Raw genomic sequence first — 10424 nt, 5'->3', positions numbered from 1 at the left:
ATGAAATGACCTTTGGGGAAAGCATGGCTCACCACCGCAGCGGGTCACTTTTCTGAGCGAAATTGTTGAGCCAAGGAGGAAGGACTATTCGCTCCGTGATGTCGCAGCTAAGTATGCTGTCGTCCCAAGAGACACCTCAACGCAGGATGGCACCACGCTTCACGGAAGACGAGAAGACGGTGCTTGTGTCTCTCTCGTGAGAGAGTTCAAGCACATCATCGAGTGCAAGAAAACTGATGTAGTGTCCACAGCGAAAAAAATGAAACGTGGAAAGAAATTGCCAAGCGCTACAATTCCACTCATGGAATCACTCGACGCGACTACCTGCAGCTCAAGAAGTGCTGGAATAACCTCACATAAAAATGGAAAGAGGAAACTGTCAGAAAAAAGGGAGAGCGTCATAAAACTGGTAAGCTGAATATGTTATGCATGACTGGCTCACTTTTGATCTGCCACATTTATTGTAGTCGGTAGAAATGCGAGTGCTGAAAGAAAGTCATGAACATTAGATTTTGCAGTGCATGGCGAAAAAATTAACCACTCAAAATCGAATTTCCTCGAAGAACGGTCTTTAAGTTGGCGTGTAACATGCGTGATCAGTGCAAAGTGTTTTCGAGAAACCTATTAAGATGAATTTGTAGACAACTGACGTATTTGGGCTTTTTACGAAAAAGGCATATAAGCACGCTTATGTTTCTTCTGCGCAATGTTTTGCTATTTTTTCCTTGAGTTGAACCAAGTAAACTACATTGCACTCGACATAGGAGAGAGGAACATCGGAACCGCTGTTTTTTGTGTGCAAGACGTTTATAAAAACTTGCTTCATTCTGCATTGAAACTTTATTTCTGATTAGGAGGGGGATCGGCGCTTTTCGCCATGGCTTCTATTTACGAATTGGTTGGGTAAATTGCGGATCACATGGCAACAAGGGTGGAGAACGCCTTTGATTCTGATGCCACAGGGTACCAGCCCCCCATCGCAAGTCTCCCTGTGTTGAGGCTGCTACAGCCCGTGACTGATGATCGAAATGAAGCGAACTTCGATTGCCAAGGTATGGTGTGTTGCATTTTAAGGCGTAGTGACGACCTCCTAAAAAATTTAACGATTTGTATTTCCCAGAATGGGCTCTTTTCTGCATGAAGTGGTTTACAGGTGTTTGCGCCATAGACAATACTCCGCTAGTACCAATATGCCATCTTTTCATTATTGCAGACGATCTGTGGCAGAGTGCCGCCCCTGTAGAGCCATCACAGCTGCCAACAGGCACAGGTGCTGACGAAGACAGCCGACCTACTTCTGATTGCGAAGCGAATACTGCTGCCGGAGGTTGTGCAAACAGCCACCAGGCCGCCGGAGCTGCTGGAAGTAGCACTTCTGCAGCAACTGTTGCTGCTCAAGTATGCAGGACACCTAGGGGCTGGGTGGCTGTTTTGGAAAAGATGCTGGTCGCGGAAAACGCCACTCATGCGGAACTCCTCAGAGAAGATCGCACACTCCGTGTCCGCCTTTTGCAGGAGGACCACGATTATATGATGCTGTAACGGGTCAAAAAAATAAAGCATGGAAATAAAGTGTGAGAGCTCGAGCTTTCAAGGCACAAAAACGAGCTTGAAAAGCAAAAATTTGAGATTGAAATACTACAGATTGAAAAAGAATAAAAAAAGAACAGCTCCGCAGTCTGCAATGTAATGTGCCTCATTTGTAAATATATGTTGGGATCTCTCATAAAAATATGAAATCATGCGAGTGTACATTTTTATGCATGAATGATAAGCAGATAAGCGTGTACAGCAGCCCTGAAAAGGATGTATGGCCGTGTTCTCGATATATGCAATTTTTACCTATGTGAAGCTCTTGCGTATGAGCAGGTCCCACGCTTCATTTCCTGAACAGCTGTCGGTGAGGCGATCAACAGGTGGCAGGTGCAGTGCTCGTTGCCACTGTACTGATAAGGGAAGGCTGTGGAACCCTTTGAGCGGGTGGCTCTGGTTCCCTAATAAGCAGGCCAAGTTGTGGAGTGCAGCACAAGCTGTGATTATGTGCGCAATGTTGTTGACGTTGTGCTGCATTCCCATGTCCAGGAAAGGGAAACGCCTCTTCCACCCCGCAGGGGCACCTGCACAAGTAGGCGTTTGGTGTGTAGCGACACCACGGACCCAAGCTAACGGGGAAGTTTTGGCTCCCTCCCACACCCAGCTGTGCGTAGCTGAGCCGTGTCCGGGGAAAAGGGGATACTGGGGGTTGAGTTGACGTTGGATGCTTGGACCTCTAAGGCCCCCCAGAGGCAACACACCCCTTTAGCCTCGGCTTCACGTACACGGCACCCCTGGGCTGACCCACCCAGGGGAAATCGGCAGTCGCCTTTTCCTATCTCTCTCTCCCTACATCTTCGTCTTTATCTCTCACTATTTATCTGTCCTGTCTTCTACTCTCTTCTGTTTACTTCCAAACTTCCTGGTGGTTAGGGTTAACCCTGTGCAAATAGCCTACCTTGGTCTAGGTGCATTGGGTTATAGTAGCGTTGTACGGCTGGCTTCTGCAGGTTTTAGCATCCGCAAACATGTAGCGTCCCCTACTTGGGCTCCGTGGTGGGTGGCCGCCAACGCTTCTGAAGAAAATAAACTGGCATGCATAGAGCGTTTCCTTTATTAGGTGATCTTACCGCCTTAAAGCACGTACGCACCGAAGACGTAGGCTTTTTCAACCGATCAAATGAAAATTTCCCCCATTTTCATGTTATACATAGTGAGATCAGTGGCATGCAAGCCAGAACTGTATATCCCTTTGTAGTAGCCAGATGTCTCACAGAAACTCTTGGGGCCGAGTTAAAAGTTACCAAAATGGCCAGCGGAGACCTCCTCCTTGAAGTTCGAGAAAAACAACAGTTTGAGAAGCTACAGAATCTTTCAACTTTTGGTGACACTCCTATTGCTGTAACACGACACAGATCTATGAGCACAACCCGTGGAGTAGTATCTGATGCTGATTTGCTCGGCTTGACCGAAGAGGAACTTCTGGAGGGGTGGACGAGTCAGGATTTGACCAATGTACAAAGGGTCATCATCAGAAGAGACAACAAGGTAACATCAACAAAACACCTAATACTCACGTTCGCTTCCAGTGATCTGCCAGAAAGTATTCAAACAGCCCTATTGAAAAAACGTCCACCATAGGAATGGTAGATTCCACCAACCACCATTTTGGTGGATTATGGCGGTGGAAATGTTGGTGGCACATGGTGTATGGTGGCGTATGGTGGAGCGGATGGTGGATGGCGCGCTCCAGCCGGCAATGATGCAGCGCGAAGCAGTGTCAGTACCACCGTGATGAGCTGCTATTAAACAAATAATAAAAACTATTGTATAAAAACAGAATGTAGCGAGCACCTGTAAAAAGGGTGCCAGGACGGGATCGAACCTGCCACCTCCGAATTTCGAACTGAGCACACTAACCACTGCGCCACGCCGACAGATGGCGTCATGGTTGGTAAAGAAGTAGTCAACTCATAAAGTCACTGTTTAACTTCAGTTCTTTGTCGTTGACTCGGGAGGGACGGGATAGGCACCTGCTACTAAACTTGACGTTTGATAAACACGAACAACTGCTGCCTGTAACAATTGCCACTCTGAGAATGGCAACGGCGCTATGTCTTGTTACACGTTACAACAGCAAGGAAAAAAAACAACTCAGTGGACTGAGGTGCAGGTAAAGTTTATCGGCGGTTACTGGCAAGTTTATTTACTATTTCTAGCTCCTTCCAAAGAGCGATATCAGTTCAGGCTTTATTACGCTTCTATGCTCATTTGATAGATACGCCCGCACAACTGATTTTGATGTTTTTCGCGCAACGCACACCGCAGTCGTGCCAGCGCACCGCTGTTGCTCTGTCGTTAAGAACAACTACATAACGGCTTGTCCAAAACGAATGCAGTGCGCCAAAAACATTATGCTATCATATTGGTTCAGTAAGTGTACGAATTGACGTGTCTATTTTCTCGCATAAGAGCCACTGAAGTGCCGGCGAGTGCCACCGGCGGCTGCCAGTGAGGGGAGGCGTACCTTTGGTGAAAGTGCTGCAAGGGCGTCCCATCGATGTTTGTCGCTTCTTGCACGGACACCGTACACAATAAAAAAGGCTTCATTAAGGTTAAATGATGCCGTAGTTGTGCTGTATCGTCATTCTTACTCGTGAAAATTGTGTATTCTGAATCCCAAAAGCGCCGATATTACATGTACGGGCTCGGTTGGTATGACTAACCTTTGGAGGAAATCATGGTGGTAGAACAGAAGGGTCAAAGTCAAATTCGCTGGGGCTCATCTCGACGCATGTCGAAAGGTGAAAGTTTCTGCGTATTCGCACGCACTTTGTTAACTTGAAGGTATGGCTCAAACAATAGAGTGTGCAAGAATTACCAGATGAAGTTGCGTTTCTAGCGTGGTGACATCAAGTGACCGCGCTGTGTTCTGCTCTAACATCAAAAGGGGCAATTGCGAGCTGGAGCCCATTTATTTTACAACTGCGCGCCGATGTAAAACATTTATTGTCATGTTCACAGTGACAACTCCAGTCTTCTAAACATCCCAAAAAAGCACATCGCGGATGTCAAACTGATCAAACTACATGCGCGAAATATAAACATATTTCCGGCCGCATACTCTATGCTCCACTAAAATTGAAGCGTTCTTGACACCACAGGAATAAAAAAAACGTATTAGAAATCGTAATGAGCAGCGTTGGTTTTTTTTTACCATAAACATGTATCTCTGTGCATTCAAGAATGAAACACTACAAATAAGTGATTTCACATACTGTCATGTGCTTCTCATCATGCCACCGCCATCCACCAAACTTCCATCATGCCACCCTCATCCACCTTGCTCACGAAGCCTTCTATCAATCACGTTCTGCCTCGCCACCATGAGCCGGCATTTCCCGCCGTCACCACTATTGGCTCGCCCCCACCACCACCATCTGCCACCATTTTTTCCACTCTAACCGTCATTAGCCGGAATTTTCCAACGTCACCTCCATTGCCTCGCCACCACCACCACCATCTGCCATCATTTTTCCCACTCTCGCCATTATCAGCCATTATGCCCACTACGGTTTCCACCACATCCACTAATATTTCCACCATATCCACTAATATTTCCGCCATATGCACTATTCTTTTCACCGTATACACCAACGATTCCAGCATCCACCAACCCAGAATTTTCAGTAGGGAGGGTACACGAAGGCGTCGATCAGACCATGCATACCTAACCCACGTCGTTGTTTTGAGCACCAGAGGTATGGCCACGGCTCACAAAGCAGTCGTGGTCACCAAACTTGTGCACAATTTGGAGTGCCAGGCCACAACTCTGACAACTGCGAAGAACCATCACACTGTGTGAACTGTGGCGGATACCATGCCGCATACTCACGGTCTTGTTCATTTTGGAAAAAAGAAAAAGAAATGATCACACTGAAAATTATAGAAAATATCACATTCATAGAAGCAAGACGAAATGTGTCGCCATTTTACGGCGCTACATATGCTGATTCGGCGCGTCAGGGGACGACGCCGCACCAGCAATCGCCACTCCTTCGGCCAGCGCAGAGCGAGCCGTCGGCTTTGGCGCCTGCCCCAGAGGCGGCAGTAGTTCAGTCTACTCCGCCTCCTAGCGAATTGAGGTTGGAGACTCCAGGGTCCTCTGGTCTCAAGGCCTCACTTCACCAGGCGAGGCCTAAAATCCGATCCGCCAGCTCGCATGTGCGGGCTTGCAGTGCCTCTGAAGAAGCAATGGATACAACGGTACCCTTCGTACCGAAAGAGAGGCGCGGCTCCTTGGAGCGCGCCAAAAAAAATAAAAAACCAATAACGGAGCCGAACGACCGTTTTGCCACCTGAATTAACAGCTCACTCCAACACAGGATAGTCTCTGTACACACAGCAGCATCTCTTTTTTTAATATGCAGACAGAAATGTTACAGTGGAACATCCGAGGCCTTCTTTGAAACCTCGATGACTTACAAGAACTCCTCCATGAACACAATCCTGGAGTGCTGTGTGTACAAGAGTCACACTTAAAACAAACAAACACAAACGTTTTACGTAACTACGTAATCTTTCGAAAGGATAGAGATAATGCCATGCCACCATCTGGTGGTGTAGCGGTTAGAGTTAGTCAAGGTATAGCAATACACAATTACCCCTTCAGACTTCCCTCGAGGTGGTGGCTGTCCGAGCAGTTATTCTAAACAAACTTGTCACCGTCTGATTTTTGTGCATACCTCCGCAGCACCGCCTTGAAAAACTTCAATTCCAGTCTTTGATAGACGAACTACCTGAACCTTTCTGGTGCTTGGGGACCTGAACGCACATAACTGTCTGTGGGGTGACTCTCGCTGTGATGCACGACGTCGTCTCATTGAACACTTCCTCATTTCATCAGGTGCTTGTCTGTTGAATAGGAAAGAGGCAACATACTATAACCTTGCTAACAAAACTTACTCTTCCATAGACCTCAGTATCGCATCTCTTCACTTGTACCATTACTTCAGTGAAAAGTCATAAACAATCCATGCGAAAGTGACCATTTTTCTTTAGTTTTGAGTGCACCAATATTATATGAATGTCCCCCACATTTCCCAAATGGCTGATAAGCAAAGCCAACTGGGAACAATTTCAAAAGATTACTCACTTAATTTGGACTGACATATGCGGATTAGGCATAGATGACGCTGTGCAGTACTTCATGGCTCTTCTTATTGACGCCGCAGCCAAGTGCATCCTACGAACATCTGGACTGCCCGGCAAACGACGCGTCCCATGGTGGAACACTGTGTGTCGTAATGCGCCAAAAGAACAGAACAGGGCATGGAGGTTGCTGTGGAACTTGCCGACAGCGGAAAACATTGAGAGCTTCAAGAAAATAAAATCTCAAGGCAGGAGAACGCGTCGGCAGACAAGAAGAGAAAGCTGGCACAAGTTTTTTATCTGGGATGTATTCATATACACAAGAGGCTAAAGTCTGGAATATGGTTGGTAGGGTAGCAGGAAAAGAAGTAAACTCACTCTCACTCGTAAACATACAAGGTGACAGCCTGGAAGATCAGGCGAACTTCCTCGGTGCATACTATACAAGCAGGTATCGGCTCGTCACACTATACTAAAGCTTTCCAAAGATATAACGCAAGGATAGAAAGCAGAAACTAGAATACAAGTGCACAAATTACGAGGCATACAACCAACCCTTCAACTTCGCTGCGCTAAAAACATCACTAAGCTCCTGCAGTAATTCTGCCCCAGGCAACGACCGTGCCACGTATGAAATGTTGAAAAACCTGCCGCTCAAAACGCGAAAAACTTTACTCTTCTATACAATGCTATCTGGCTTTCTGGCACCATCCCTTCTTCCTGGAAAGAAGCTACTGTTGTCCCTATTTTGAAACAGGGCAAAGACCCTTCCTCTGTTGGGAGTTATAGGCCCATTGTACTTACAAGCTGCCTTTGTAAACTTTTTGAAAATATGATAAGCTGCCGACTTTTACATTTCCTCGAAACACACAATCTGCTCGACCGATTCCAGTGTGGGTTTCGAGAGGGTAGATCCACCACCGACCATCTGGTGCGCATGGAGGCAGAAATCCAAGACGCTTTCGACCACAAACAATACTTCCTCTATGTGTTTTTCGATATCGAGAAGGCATACGACACAATATGGCATCTTGGCATAATAAGAGACCTGTCCCACTTGGGTGTGCGGGGTGAATGCTTTCCATATTCGAGAGTTACTTGTCCAATCGGACATTCCGTGTCCGTGTGGGCAGTAATCTCTCCCAAACATTTGTTCAAGAAACGAGAGTACCGCAAGGTGGTGTACTTAGTTGTACACTTTTATTATCAAAATGAATTCCTTGCATCTGTCCATCCCCAGCAACTTGTTCTATTGTACATATGTCGACGACGTCCAGCTTGGCTTTAAGCCATCCAACCTGGCAATGTGGGAAGGGCAGGTTCAGTTAGGTTTAAACAAGGTCTCCAAATGGGCAGCGAAAAACGAATTCCGACTGAACCAACAAAAAAGCACGTGTGTCTTGTTCTTCCGAACCAGAGGCATGCTCTCAGAAACCGACATTGAACTGAACGGTCAACGTCTGTCTGTTGGACAACAAGTGGACCTTCGTACCGCACATCAAGTATTTAAAAACAAAATGTTTAAAGGCCATGAATGTTCTAAGTGTTGTCACATACTACGTGGAGTAGTGACAGGCAATGTCTCATGAACCTGTAGAAAAGCGTCATTCGCACCCGCTTAGATTATGGGGCAGTTGTTTATTAGTCTGCGACTCAAAGTGCTCTGAAGATGCTGGACCCCGTGCACCACTTGGTCATCCGCCTTTCTAGGGGTGCTTTTCGTACAAGCCCCGTAGAAAGTCTTTACGTTGAGTCAAATGAGTGGTCGCTTCATCTCCAGAGAACTTACATGTCCTTTGTATATTTCTTTAAGGTGAAATCAGACAAGAAGCACCCTTCATACTCCACTAGTAATGATCTATCGAGCTTCATATTGTTTCAAAACAGGCCTTCGATGAGGCCGCCCTACTCAGTTCACTTCACGGGTCTATCTGAGGAATCTAGTGTCTCACTGGAACACAGTTTATTGTCTCCTGTAGCATACCCGCCACCTTGGCAGTGGCAGACTATAGAATGTGATGTGTCTTTCCAAGAAATTACAAAACACGCGCCCATTGCCCATATCCAAACATACTTCCTGTAACTTCAACACAAATACACACGTCCTGAGTTTTTTACAGATGCCTCCAATTCTATCTCCTCTGTGTCCTACGCTGCTGTCGGCCCATCGTTTTCGGATGCTGGCCCTCTACATCCCGAGACAAGTATCTTCACAGTGGAAGCTTATGCGATACTTGTGGCCGCATAACACATCAAACAACTACAACTACAGAAAGCAGTAATTTATACGGACTCTCTCAGTGTGGTGATGGCTCTGCACACTCTTAAAAAAACCTATCCTCGTCTCACTTTACTTCAATTTATGCACACACTACACACTCAAACAACATGTTGTAGTGTGCTGGGTGCCAGGGCACCGTGAGATCCAAGGCAACGTGGTGGCGGATCAGCTTGCTGCATCCGTTCACGAAAGCATTGCCAGTACACCCATATCAATCCCGACCCTTGATCTTAAGACGTCTCTCAAACGAAAGCTCAGGGACTACAGGCAGAGCAAGTGGGATAGACACATACAAAACAAACTACCCATTATTAAGCCACACCATGGTCATTAGCTGCCAGTATCAAAATCACGTCATACAGCGGTAACACTTACGAGGCTCAGGATAGGACACACATACACGACGCACTCACATCTTTTGTCCTGTGGCGATCCACCATTGTGTGACAGATGTGGTGAAGCACTAACAGTTCTTCACATTTCAATTCAGCGCAAACAAACACTCTACAAAAACAACACTTTCCATTAGCCCCGCCGTGGTGGTCTAGTGGCTAAGGTACTCGGCTGCTAACTCGCAGGTCGCGGGATGGAATCCCGGCTGCGGCGACTGCATTTCCGATGGAGGCGGAAATGTTGTAGGCCCGTGTGCTCAGGTTTGGGCGCACGTTAAAGAACCCCAGGTAGTCGAAATTTCCGGTGCCCTCCACTACGGTGTCTCTCATAATCATATGGTGGTCTCGGGACGTTAAACAACACATATCAATCAACACTTTCCATTACCCTACCGACAACATATACCTTTACACCCTGCAATATTCGTCGGTAGGAAACCACTGTTCAATCATAAATCGGTGCTAGCTTTTTTAAGAGATGTTCACTTTTATCATGTCATACACCCAGGCAATGCGCAGAGCGACCTCTCAAGAGAGGCTGCTGCTGCAGTGACTACAATGAAAAGCACTTGCGTCGCAGCCCTTGGACACAAGGGCGCTGATTGTTCTTGTGCAAAATATTTTTACACATGTTTTTATTATGAAAACCATTTCCACCAAGTTTTACTGTCCATATCACGCCACTGTCATGATCTTAATACTTATGTTTTTACCCGCATTATAGTGAAGAATTTTAAGGCCCCTATACAGCCACCCAACATACCATTGTCCACAACTCTAGTCATTGAAATGGTGCTCTTTGGCCATCAATTGGCCTTTGCGCCATAAAGCGTCACACATCATCAACAAACGCCTCTTCTACACGCCGAACGCCCTCTCAACGACGTTCCGAGTCTTTATTTGGGCTCTTCGCTACCTGGGCAAATGAAGCAATATTGTGCATCACCCCACAAGCGACTTGATTCAATGTCGCACCACAAAACTTTGCTCGGACTTTCTGTGACCATGCACTGACACGTGAACTAACCTCACCTTGGGTGTGTCAGCGGGGCCTGGTTCTGAAAACA

The sequence above is a fragment of the Rhipicephalus microplus genome, chromosome 6 (assembly GCF_043290135.1).
Source record: "Rhipicephalus microplus isolate Deutch F79 chromosome 6, USDA_Rmic, whole genome shotgun sequence".
Classification (NCBI taxonomy): Eukaryota; Metazoa; Arthropoda; class Arachnida; order Ixodida; family Ixodidae; genus Rhipicephalus; species Rhipicephalus microplus.
The sequence above is the reverse complement of the archived record's forward strand: the minus strand, read 5'-3'. Positions refer to the sequence as shown.